This window comes from Cetorhinus maximus, chromosome 23 (genome assembly GCF_964194155.1).
Source record: "Cetorhinus maximus chromosome 23, sCetMax3.hap1.1, whole genome shotgun sequence".
Classification (NCBI taxonomy): Eukaryota; Metazoa; Chordata; class Chondrichthyes; order Lamniformes; family Cetorhinidae; genus Cetorhinus; species Cetorhinus maximus.
The window spans coordinates 61,276,792-61,290,034 of NC_135901.1; the positions used below are offsets into that span (position 1 = coordinate 61,276,792).

Below are 13,243 nucleotides of genomic sequence, written 5' to 3' on the forward strand. Positions count from 1 at the left end.
TCAAACTTAAACACTCCTGTTGCAGCCTGTAGCTAGAAAGATATCAGAAGCACTGGAGTCAGTGAAAAATCTCCCAGTTGAGGAAATACCTGGGGAGCGGGATGATGTCACCGTGTAATTGTTGATGTGTGATGATGTCACAGTGTAATTGTCGATGTGTGATGATGTCACAGACACAGAACATCTGGGTCTGTGCAAACCAGTGATCACCACAAATTATGATGTGAGGGTCCTTGAGAGGGGGCAGAGGAGATTTATCAGAATGGGTCGAGGGATGAGGGATTTTAATTGTAAGATTAAATTCAAGAAACTGAGGTTGTTCTCCTTGTAGTAAAGGAGCTTGAGGGGAGATTTGATAGAGGTGTACAGGATTATGAAAGGTAGTTAAATTAAAGCTGTTCCCATTGGCTGATTATGAAAGGATTAAGGGACAGAGATTTAAGATTTTAGGTAAGATCCACAATGTGAGGAAGAGATTTTTTACCCAGTAACTGAAAATGACCTCAATGCTTACATTCAAAGGCTGGTGCTATTCAGGTCCTGGTGAATCAAGAGACTTTCAGATTTGGTCGTGATGTTTGGTTTCAGTTTCTCATCTCCCTCAAGTAGCCCTTGAGTTCCTCCTCTTCTAACATCCTGTAAATGGAATTCAAAAAATCCATCACGGTCAATCCAGGATTGAAATTCAGAAAGAACAAACGTTTCTCTTGGTTTGAGTTTGCTGTGTGTAAATCCTCCCCTTCTTACCCCCTGTGAAAGGAGTTTCCAAAATCCATCCCTGTCGGTCCGGGATAGAAATGCATAACACTCTCTCCTCCTGCTACCTGGACCAGGATGACCGCGCATGCGCCCTGCTGCACATTGCCCCCTATAAAGATGGCGGCCGTTACCCCGGGCCTGGCGAAGGGAGAAATCCAGACTTTTTCGGCCCGTTCTCTGCAAACACAAGACCGGTACCTTGTTATTTGAGGTCTGAGGCCTGCGCTGTGTCTTTATGAAGCCTCCCTGCCACTCCGCTGGCTCCATTCCTCCTCACACACCCACTAACACTGTTAGTTTGCTCCACTCGACATTCTCTCACCCGCTCTGAGCAGCTTCAGTCACAGACCAGCACTGCGCATGCTAATGGATCCGACCGCAATGCGCATGCCCCACCACACTCAGCACTGCGCATGCGTAGGCGCTGCTGTTGTGAAGAGAGGGCACATTCTGCCCCGCAGCGAATGCTGGGTGGCCGCTCCGCCATTGAAATATCACGTTGTAGAACAGAAACCGCTGTCCTGTAATCAGAATACGATGGGTGCCATAGGGGCAAGACATAAAATTGTTGAATCAATGAAACAGCGGCCAAATTGCTAAGGGGTCCACCGCAATTCTCACCTGGATGCAGAACAAACCCCGACAGTTAGATCTGAACTCAGTGTAGTCTCAGCAGATGGGGTGAGCTGGTAACATTTCCCCCGATACATGGAACATTTAAGAGAACAGATCTCTGCTCTGATTGTGGATCAAATCTTTTGAACTTTTAAAGTTGGAGTGTTAACGTGTGGGCAAACTGAATAAAGCACTTTGCACACGTGAAGTATCTGAATGGTCTCCCACCAGCAAGTCTGTGTTGCTGTGTCAGTAAAAGGGATGAGAGTGAATCCCTTTCCAATTTTAACTGGTGAACAATCTGTTTACATTGTGGGTTTACCTACACATTTTCAGCTCAGACCTGGATCTCGAAATTGACTGGTAATGGGTTCCACATTCTTAGCACTACATAAGAAAAAGGAACAGGAGTAGGCCATTCGGCCCCTCAAGCCTACTCCGCCATTTAATAAGATCATGGCTGACCTGATAGTCACCTGAAATCTGTATCCCACCTATCACTGATAACCTATCACCCTCTTGCTTCCCAAGGATATATCGACCTCTGCCTTAAAAATATACAAAGACTTTGCTTCCACAGCCTTTTCAGGAACAGAGTTCCAAAGTTTCACGACCCTGTGAGAGAAAAAAAATCGCCTCATCTCCATTTTAAATGGGTGACCCCTTGTTTTTAAACAGCGATTCCGAGTTCTAGATTCTCTCACAAGAGGTAACATCCTCTCCAAAACCGCCCTGTCAAGTACCCTGAGGATCTTATATGTTTCACTGATCAGGTAAAGTAAAGCAAATTACTGCAGATGCTGGTTATCTGAAATAAAAATAGAAAATGCTGGAATTCTCAACAGCTCTGGTAGTGACTGTGGAGAGAGAGGCATGGTTTTCATTTCAGGTCCGTAACCTTTCATCAGAACTGCACTGCATCTGAAATGTTAATAATGCCTCTCAATCCAAAAATGCTGCCAGATGTAGTAAGGGAACTCAAGAAGGAAATGAAAATCCCCTTTGAGGAATGGAATCCAATGCGAATGAAGGGTGACCTGCCCGACTGACCAGAGACAGTCAAGGCACCTTTCCTTTCTTTAAGACGCTGGAACAGTGACACTAATGTTATCAGTGAAATTAACTGATTTGAGACATTGAAAGGATTCTCGTTACTGCACATCAGGAATTCAAACCTAATATCGGCTTCGGGACTATCAGAATACTTGGTAACAGATAAGACAATGAAAGGCTCAAAGGGAGATGGCACCGGTTGTAGGAGAGCTGGTTCCCGGTGACATGGATGTGTCTGCAGTGGGTGGGATCAGACTGTTTCCATATATCTGGAATGAATGTCCCACCCTTTATTTTAGAAGAGTAAAACTGACAGAGCGTGATAGCTATCTGGGTAGTGGAAATCTGAACATTAGACTCACTGACACCCTGGTTTGGATACCTTGTCAGTTAGGTTTGTGTAAGTGTCTGTGGCGCAATTGGTCAGCGTGTTTGTCTGCTAACTGAAAGGTTGGTCATTCAAGACCACCCAGTGGTTTAAGATTTTTACTGTTTTTCCCCCTCATCACCAATCATTGTCACACATTCCCGGGTTGTCATTGGGTACTTGGGCTGCAAGATATCCCCAAAACGGTGGCAGGTCTTTTGTTGTCCAGTGAGCTCCCACAAAAACAGCTTCTTTTTAAAATTACGTTTTCTGTCAAATACAATGAGAAAAGATTTGGACCCACTCTGTACCTTCATCTAACCCATCAGAAATTCATGAAATTATTGGAATCAAACGAACCCCTCAATTATTCTCTCTTCCTCAACTCCACAGTGAGTGAGACAGAGAAAAGCAGAAAAGCAGCAGTGTTCCGGCTCCACACTCTCCAATCACCCGCTGCCAGCAGAAAGCGGCGACTGCAGCTTCAATCAGCGGGTTACTGCCCATCCCTGGAATGCAAGATACTCCAACCAGGGCCAAACCTCCCAATACACCGAGCACAGGCTCAGGAAAACGCAGGTAGATTAAATCCCGGTCACTAAACCTCCGAACAGCATTTACAGAATACCCGAGTGACTGAGTCACAAATAAAAGTCACACCAACTTTCTAAACTTTTCACTATAAAATTCCTTCATTTTATTGAAAAGCTGACTGTTGTGAATCTGAAAATGAGCACCATGGGATTTGTGTTACCGAGTGACTTGTTTTCCATTGTTTGCCCGTCAGGTTTGCAATTCAAATTGTGTTGGATATTGAAGCGATTCTGATTTCAAAATGAGGACACGAAGCAGGTAAATATTAAATCCAGAAGAAAATCCTGAGGAAAATGGATCACAGTATTTGGAAGGAGGTGCAGGTAAGAAGTGGAAGATGTGAATGATGTTATTGATGATTGAGGGGAATTTATTGCAACTTTGGTGCATTTCTAGGCCGATTACGTTCCAGACTTCAAAATTCCGGTCAAGCTTAGGTATCAGGTAGAAAGCAGCAGGTTTAACCATGTATATTGGGATACAAAACAATTTTCATGTTCCTAGCTCGCTTAGTCGGCAGAGCATGAGAATGTTAATCTCTGGGTCATGGGTTCGAGCCCCATGCTGGTGCTGTAATACTTTGAAAATCTGAATAAAAGTCGTACTGTCTGGAAACATTGACCCTCACTCCAGCTGCTGAGTTTTTCCAGCATATCCTGCTTTTGTTTCAGATTTCCATCATTCACAGTAATTTGATTTTATCTTTTTAATTTGAAATCTTGCTGCTTAAATAAAACACCAACTGATCACTGCGGCTCCTGTGAAACTTACATGGCAGACATTCATCACTGAAAGCAACTGACACACATCAAATTCAAAGTACTTTCATGTCGCATCTCCTTCTGCTTCTGTCTCGCCCCCAGATCCCTCTGCCCGTCCAGCTCCCAGGTCAATTAGCTGCTTCATGCAGACACAGTCAATTCGTGGGAATGGGTAAAACTCGTGGGAAAAGAGACACCTGGATCTCATCTTCCTGGTTCTCCCAGATACTGATTACAGGAATGTGCCCAGTGCCGATTATCCACAGTCTCTCTCCTCCCAGTTGTTCAGCTTTGAAATTGATTTTCACACTGGGTTTCAATGTGAAGAAAGCAAAGCTGTGATAAGCTTATATTGTTCAGCAGATGTCCTGCAAGAAGATACATGATAGGCTGATGATAACAGTGCTCTTTGGACGCGGTGAGCTCCAGGGAAGGATTGGCACCATTAATGTGTCGCTCAATTAGTCTCGTGACAAATCTCGTGCTGGAAATGACAAGAAAACTCGCTGAATTTGTTCCGTGTTTAGGTTTCAAAAGAGCCGAATACAAGGTAAGAAAGCGCATCTCGCTCGAGTGGGTTACAAAATGGCAGAATGACCCGTGCTGTTGCTATAAAATTATAGAAAGTTACAGCACAGAAAGAGGCCATTCGGCCGGGGGTGCTGCTTTCAAAGAGCAGTAGTGATTGTTTGATCCATCAGGAGTGATATTTGTGCCGCTGCAAACAGTAGAGAGCAAAATTCCTACATCTTCCACTCATACTTTGTCTCACACCAACATTTCTACAGTCAGTGCTTTGCAACTTTTCCTCTTCCTTCATTTCCTCACTTCACTTGAACCAAGTGTGATGTTTTCCAGCTCTGAGGCGAAACTTAAACTCTCACTTCTCTGATTCTGGTGGAACTTTTAAAAGTTTCCAATCAATGATAAATCAACGTTCATTCCAACAAATTCAATATCTCGACATTCCCTGACCGGGAATCGAACCCGCGCCGCGGCGGTGAAAGCGCCGAATCCTGACCACTAGACCACCAGGGAATCTGCACCAACAGTTTTTGATTTGGCTTATCTACGCTGCTTTTGCCTATTGTTTTTCAGTTCAGATCTCCTTCACCACAAAACTGCCTGTTTAGGTTCAAGATAAACGATTTCTTCAGCCATTGAAAACAACGGTTTCTGTGATCTGGAACATGAAATGAACAATGAGGTGACCGAGCTTTTAGACATCTGACCGAATATGTGTCTCGGTGTCACACTTTGATATATAATGCTCCTGGGGAACGTCTTATGACGTTTCATTAGGTTAAAGGCGCTTTATAAATATGAGCTGTTGTTGTAGGATATATATAGAAAGGTTCAGTCTTTTATCTTTTTACATTTAAAATCTTGCTGCTTGAAATAAAAAAAACACCAACTAATCACTGCGGCTCCTGTGAAACTTACAAGACTGTCATTCATTACTGAAAGCAACTGACACACATCAAATTCAAAACACTTTCATGTTGCATCTCATTCTGCTTCTGTCCCTGTCTCGCCTCCAGATCCCTCTACCCGTCCAAACCCCAGGTTAATTAACTGCTTGAAGCAGAGACAGTCAGTTCATGGGAATGGGTAAAACTCGTGGGTAAAGAGAAACCTGGATCTCATCTTCCTGGTTCTCCCAGATACTGATTACAGGAATGTGCACAGTGCCGATTATCCACAGTCACTCTCTCCTCCCAGTTGTTCAGCTTTGAAACTGATTTACACACTGGGTTTCAATGTGAAGAAAGCTGAGCTGTGATAAGCTTATATTGTTCAGCAGATGTACTGCAAGAAGTTACATAACAGGCTGATGGGAGCAGTGCTCTTTGGACGCGGTAAACTCCAGTGAAGGATTGGCACCATTAATGTGTCGCTCAATTAGTCTCAAATCTCGTGCTGGAACTGACAAGAAAACTCGCTGAATTTGCTCCGTGTTTAGGTTTCAAAAGAGCCGAATACTAGGTAGGAAAGCGCATCTCGCTCGAGTGGGTTATAAAATGGCAGAACGACCCGTGCTGTTGGGAAAAATAAAATTATAGAAAGTTACAGCTCAGAAAGAGGCCATTCGGCCAGGCGTGCTGGTTTCAAAGTAGTGATTGGTTGATCCTTCAGGAATGATATTTGTGCAAACAGTAGGCAGCAAAATTCGTACTTCTCCCACCCATATTTTGCCTCACACCAACATTCCTACAGTCAGTGCTTTGCATCCAGCCCTTCTCCTCTCCTCTTCCTTCATTCCCTTACCCCACTTGAACTAAGTGTGCTGTTTTCCAGCTCTGAGGCAAAACTTAAGATCACACTCCCCTGATTCTGGTGGAGTTTTAAACGTTTCCAATCAATGAATAACCAACACTCGTTCCAACAAATTGACATTCCCTGACCGGGAATCAAATGCGGGCCGCAGCGCTAAGAGCACCGCATCCTAACCATGAGACCACCAGGGAAGCTGCACCAATAATTTTCGATTTGGCTTATCTACGCTGCTTTTGCCGATTGTTTTTCAGTTCAGATCTCTTTCACCACAAAACTGCCTGTTTAGGTTCAAGATAAACGACTTTGTCAGCCAATGAAAACAACGGTTGCTGTGAGCTTTCTAAGCTTATGTGATCATTCTCACTCTTTCATTCCCAATTTGGTGGGAAGAATGAGGAGAGACAGGATAAATTTCAGGGTTCCGGGGAAAAGGCCAGGTAATGGCCATGACAAGACGGGCAGAAAGACCGCTTTCTCTGCTGTAACCTTTATGATTTCATACAACTAATAGTGGTATAGGAGCAGCTTCTGTAGTCGTGGTCGAGTGGTTAAGGCGATGGATTAGGAAATCCATTGGAGTTACCCTGCGCAGGTTCGAATCCTGCTGACTACGTTTCCTGTTATTTCTGACTTTAACTCCACGCAGACAGAACTAATTATCGTTTGAATCGAGGAAAAGAGATCCAAACACATCCGTGATTTCTTATGTCCATTCATTGTCAGCCTTCTGCAAATCTCCAGTCGGAAATGAAAAAAAAAAGAGCCAATTTGGTGACATGTTTTCATCCTGGCATTTGCCTCTCCTTAGGCCTCTGTCACTCTCGGTGTATATCTCTGTTTGTTCTTATGTGTGGGTCAATGTGGTTTAGTTCCCCGAGGAGGTGAACACATTTTTACGAGCACAAACTGTATTCACATTCGTGGTGCAACTTCACATTACAATGTTACAGTGAAAAATATCAGGATGAAAGAGACAACAGGAGTCTGTCTTTTTCTCTGTATGGAGTACAACAACAACTTATATTTATAAAGCTCCTTTTACCTCATGAAACGTCACAAGGCGTTCCCCAGGAGCATTGTATAACAAAGTATGACGCTGAGCCTCATATTCTGTCAGATGACTAAAAGCTCTGTCAAAGGGGGAGGCTTTAAGAACTGTCTTAAAGGAGGAAAGTATCGATTTCATGTTCCAGCTCTCAGCAATGATTTTTCCCATTGGCTGAAGACGTCACTTGTGTTCAAATGACATAGACCATTTGGTCAAAGAAACTTGTCCCTGGAAAAAGGGATCTGGAAAGGGAAAATGCCACAAGCAGCCTGCATGTGTCAAACTGCTGGGTTAGTGGTTAGAATGCGGTAATTTTATCAGTACAGCCTGCGTTCGATTCCTGGTTAGGGATTTGAAACTTATTCCTCCTGGGCGAGCTGATAAAATCAATGTGATTAATTTGTTGGTTGTAAATAACACTGTAAAGCTCTGCTAGAAATGATGGAGTAAGAGTGTAAATTTCACATCAGAGCTGGAAATGTCACAAGGGCAAAACTCGGGAATAAACCCAGAGTCGGAGTAAGGGAGTGAAAATAAAAGAGAAGGACTGTGGTAGGTTACAAAGCACTGACTATAGAGCTGGTGGTGCGAGGCAGAATATTATTCCTGTATTACCCATGTCACATGCAGCTCTAATTTCCTGATTTATCCCATGCCCAACATTACCACTACAGTTTAGTGGCCTATAAACAACTCCCACCAATGTTTTCTGCCTCTTGTTGTTTCTTAGCTCCACCCAAACTAATTCCATATCTTGATCCTTCAATCTAAGATCCTCTGTCACTAATGTACCGATCTCGTTCCTTATTAACAGCGCGACCCTGCCTCGATTTCCTTTTTGTCCATTCTTCCTAAAAGTATTCAGGTCAACCAATCACACTGTTCTTTGAAAGCAGCACACAGGGCCGAATGGCCTTTTTTCTTTGCTGTAACTTTCTGTCATTTTATTTTTCCTAATACCACGGTTAAGATGAATTTTCTGACCTTCCATATGATGCTTTGAATTCAAGACATTCAGCAAATTCAGCGAGTTTTCTTTTCATTTATGGCAGGGAATTTGGAACCGGACTCGTTGAGCGGCAATTAAATGTTCTCAATCGTCAGATGCAGCTCACTGAGTCCAAACAGGCACTGTCAGCATCAGCCTGTTATGTACATTCTTGCTGTGCATCGTCTGAGCTATAAGCTAATCACAGCTCCACTTTCTGCACATTGAAAGACAGTATGAAAATAAGCACCATTTCAAATCTTAACAACACGCATATTTGTGATTTTCTGTGTGTGTCAATGTGGTTCAGTTTCCCATTTTTACCACCCAAACATTGGCCATGTTAGTTCTGTGGCTTCATGTTAAGATGGTACAGGGAAAAAAAGAGCAGTTTTAAAACATTTCTCTCTTTTCTTTGAGTGGAAACTGTTCAGCAACTAAACGTCCGGATGTTACTGGGTGATGATTGAAGTTTTCACATGACCTTATTAAGTAGCTGAGAACGCTCGAGGGGCCGAATGGCCAATTCCTGATCATAATTTTTTATATTGTGTTATATTATATTATATTGTGTCAATGTTGGTGAAGACAATGTTTGTGTCTAATCTGAATGTGGTAGTGAGGCTGAGTGGGCTCAGCCGCTGGTTCAGGTTTCGATCTCTCTGGTGATTTGGGCTTCACTCCCACCGCTGCCAAACTTTCTGGTGGTTTGTTATTTGAGGCGCTTCCCAAAAATTCTCCGTGCGGTGAAGGGGCAGCTGATCTGTGCCGTGTTGTATTTCATTTGGAAGAATGAGGAGAGACAGTGTAAATCCCAGGGTGACTGGGAAAAGATGGGACAATGACACGGACATGAAGACCTCCTTTCACTGGAACTCCCTGTATTCATTCCCTAATTTTAAGCAACATGCAGCCTTTACCCAGTTGTCCTGGCCGAGTGCTTAAGGCGTTTTTCCACATGGTTCGAATCCTGCCAATTCCCCTTCTTCTCATTCTTGATTGACATAAACTGTCTGCAGAGTAAATTATCCATCAAATGAAAAAGAAAACCACCCAAATACCCCCGTGTTTCTTACTTTTGTTCATCTACAAACATTCACTACATTTGGCCCCTGAAATGGAACAATAATTGACCAAGTTGGTGACATCCTTGCTTTCTGGGTGTTTGTCTCTCCTGAGGCCTCTGTCACTCTCAGTGTATGTGTCGGTTTGTGTTCCTCTGTGTGTGTCAATGCGGTTCAGTTCCCCGAGGTGGTGGACACATATTCACTTCATAAACTTGACTCACATTAATTGTGCAGCTTCATATTAAAATGTCAAAGAGAAAAATATCAGGATGAAAGATGCAAGAGAGAGTTTGCAATGTTTGGAAGGAGGTGCAGCTAAGAAGTGGAAGATGTGAATGTTATTGATGATTGAGAGGAATGTATTGTAACCTTGGGGCTTTTGTAGGCCGATTACCTTCCACACTTTGAAATTCAGAACAAGCTGAGGCTCCAGGGAGGAAGGAACATTGATCTCCCTGAATTTTTGCATAGGGAGCAATGACTGTGCATTCCCAGCTAGCTTACCCGGTAAAGCGTGAGACTTAATCTCAGCGTCGTGGCTTCGAGCCCCACTCTGGGCGCTGCCGTTTTTTTAAAACTTTGATGGGTGATCCCCAACTCCCCATCCCTCCAGCAGTGTCACCGCTCAAACTGAGTCTTTCTCCATCCCGCTTTGTTAATATCACAGCCGTTGGCTTCTGAATGAAAACAGCCTCGGCTTCACTGGAAGTCAAAGAGCCTCGTGCTTCGGATTTAATACTTTCACCACCACAGCCCAGGTTCAACTCCTGATCAGGAGCTAACTTTTTTCTTACCGCTGTGTGAACTGTCACAATGCACAGGAATTCCTCGTGTAAACTGTTAAAGCGAACCTGAAATTTAATGTAGGGAAGTGTGAAGTGATTCATGTTGGTCGGAAGAATGAAGAGAGGCAACATCACATAAAGTGTACCATTCTGAAGGGGCTTCTGTGTTACAGAGCGAGTGGTTAGGATCTGGAATGCATGGCCTGAGAGTGTGAGGGAGACAGATTCAATCGCGGATTTCAAAAGAGAATTGGACAGAAAATTCAGGTCTCCGGGGAAAAGACGGGGGACCATAACATTCTAACATGAAGTTGCACGAATAATGTGAATGAAGTTTGTGATGGTAAAAAAGTGTTCATCCCCACAGGGAACTGAACCACATTGACACACACAGAGGAACACACACAGACACATGCATCGAGAGTGACAGAGGCCTCAGGATCCACAAACACCCAGAAAGTTAGGATGTCACCAGCTTCTCCAATTATTGTTCCATTTCAGACTGCAGATTTGGTGAATGCTTGCAGATGAACGGAAATGAAGAAATGCGGAGGAGATGCAGGAGAAACACACGGGAGTGTTTGGAAAGTTTTTATTCCATTTCACCAACAATTAATTTAATTCTGGATTCACCTAAAGTGTGGAGCAGCAGACATTGAGGATTCAAACCTACATGGGGAGAGCCCAGTAGATTTCAAACCCATTGTCTTAACCACTCATCCGCAATTACAGATCTCACATCAATTTCAATCTTGTTCATATGAAATCACAGAAAGGTTATAACAGAGAAAGAGGGAATTCGGCCCCAAATATCCCCAGTCACCCTGCAATTCATACTGCGTCTCCTCGTTCTTCCTGCCAAGATGAAGATCTTAAGACATCGACGGCCGTGATCCCATGCTCAGGTGAAGTGGCTGAAAGAACAAATCAACTGAAATTTCGAATCGAACCCACGAAGAGAACAGAGCCCAAACAAAATACCTTAACCCAGCCGGCCACGCTCCCACTATCAAAGGTAAACTAACCATTGCCTTGGGTGGTAACAGCTCCAAAATAGAACATAACAAATAGAAGCAGGAATTGGCCATTTGCCTCTCCAGCGCCTCATAGTGTCAGAGAATCACAGCTAAGGCTACACACAGATGGAGGCAATTCAGCCTGGGTCGGAGGAACAAAGGTCTCAGGGGCAGGAGTGGGCCATTCAGCCCCTTGACCCTGCTTCACCATTCATTGAGGTCATGGCAAATCTGGTTGTGGTCTCAACTCCGCCTTCCTGCCCGCCCCCCATAACCTTTGACCCCCTTGTCTATCAAAAATCTGTCCAATTCTGCCTTGTGTAAATTCAATGACCAAACCTCTGATGAAAATAATTCCACAGGCGAATGACCCTATGAGAGGAAATAAATCTCCTTAACTCCGTCTGAAAAGGGAGATCTCTTTCTCTTCTGGAAACTAACTCACCTGGTCCCACTCCCCCGCGTTTGTCCCTGGAGACCTGCATTTTCTGTCCAATTCTCTTTTGAAATCCGCGATTGAATCTGCCTCCCCCCCACACTCTCAGGTGGTGCATTCCAGATCCTAACCACTCGCTGTGTAACAGAGAAACCCCTTTAGAACTACCGGCTTCGGGACAAGCAGAATACTCAGTAATAGACAAAACACAGGGAGGCTCGAAGGGAGACGGCACCGGTTGTAGGAGAGCTGGTTCCCGGTGACATGGATGTGTCTGCAGTGGGTGGGATCAGACTTTTTCCATGTGTCCACAATGAATGTCCCAACCTTTATTTGGGAAGAGTAAAACTGATAGGGAATAATTGTCATTGCAGTCACGGCAATCTGAAGCTTTCTCTCACTGAGCCATTGGTTTAGGATATCTTACAGAGTGCCAGCGTCTCCATCAAGTCTCTGTGGCGCAATCGGTCAGCGCGTTCGGCTGTTAACCGAAAGGTTGGTGGTTCGAGACCACCCAGGGACGAAGCTGGCATTTTTTCCTCCCCATCATTACTCATTAACGCTCTGATTTGTTTTGGGGCCCTGAAACTACAAGAAAATCCATCCCACCCCCCACGTTGAAAACTCGGCTGTCACCCACTGAGTTCCCACACCAAGCTCTGTTTATGGATATTCATTTCAGATATAACAAAGAATATGAACGATCATGAACCCCCATCTAAATCAATAGAGATCTATGAGGCTATTGGATTGAAACAAGCCCATCAATTCGTCGCTCTTGCTCAGCTCCACAGTGAGTGAGACAGGAACAAGTAACAATATTCCAGCCCTGCACTCTCCAATCACCTGCTGCCAGCTGAAACATCTTCTTATTTTGCTAAATGTTATCTTCAGAAATGGTGAAGAGCGAATCTAATGTGGCTGCAAGATCCAGCATTCAGCTCACATTCAACAACAAACAGGAATGGGAGCGATACAACTTCTCCACACAGTTGGGTGATATCTCTGAGATCTCCTCGAACCCCACACGTCTCTGAGATATCTGTGCCCCTCTAATCCTGGCCTGTTGTACATTCCCAATCAGAACCGGTCCACCATTGGTGACCGAGGTTTCAGTTACCGAGGCCCCAAGCTCTGGAATTCCCTCGACCTCTCTTTCCTCCTTTAAGACGCTCTGTAAAACCTATCTCTTTGACCAAGCTTTTGTTCACCTGGCCCAACATCTCAATATGTGTGTCAGTGTCAGACTCTGTTACATAATGATCCTGTCAACCATCTTTGGAGGTTTAATTACGTTAAAGACGCTATCTAAATGTAAGCTGTTGTTGTAATGGGGCATATAGAGAAGGAGACAAGCTCCTCTTCCAACTTTCACCCTGATATTTTTTTGATCTGAAGTTGCACAACTAATGTGAATAAAGTTTGTTCTGTTAAAAATGTGTCCATTCCCTTGGGGAACTGAACCACATTGACACAC

General features: G+C 44.0%; 3 non-coding genes and 1 pseudogene across 3 annotated transcripts; 2 read left to right on the top strand and 2 right to left on the bottom strand.

Moving 5' to 3' along the window:
- Window positions 1-13,243, bottom strand: part of LOC144698070 (uncharacterized) — a 106,494-nt pseudogene that overhangs the window by 16,055 nt on the left and 77,196 nt on the right.
- Window positions 5,116-5,187, bottom strand: trnae-uuc (transfer RNA glutamic acid (anticodon UUC)). Its single transcript has one exon. It is a non-coding gene; the product is annotated as a tRNA-Glu (tRNA).
- Window positions 6,957-7,039, top strand: trnap-agg (transfer RNA proline (anticodon AGG)). Its single transcript has one exon. It is a non-coding gene; the product is annotated as a tRNA-Pro (tRNA).
- Window positions 12,216-12,289, top strand: trnan-guu (transfer RNA asparagine (anticodon GUU)). Its single transcript has one exon. It is a non-coding gene; the product is annotated as a tRNA-Asn (tRNA).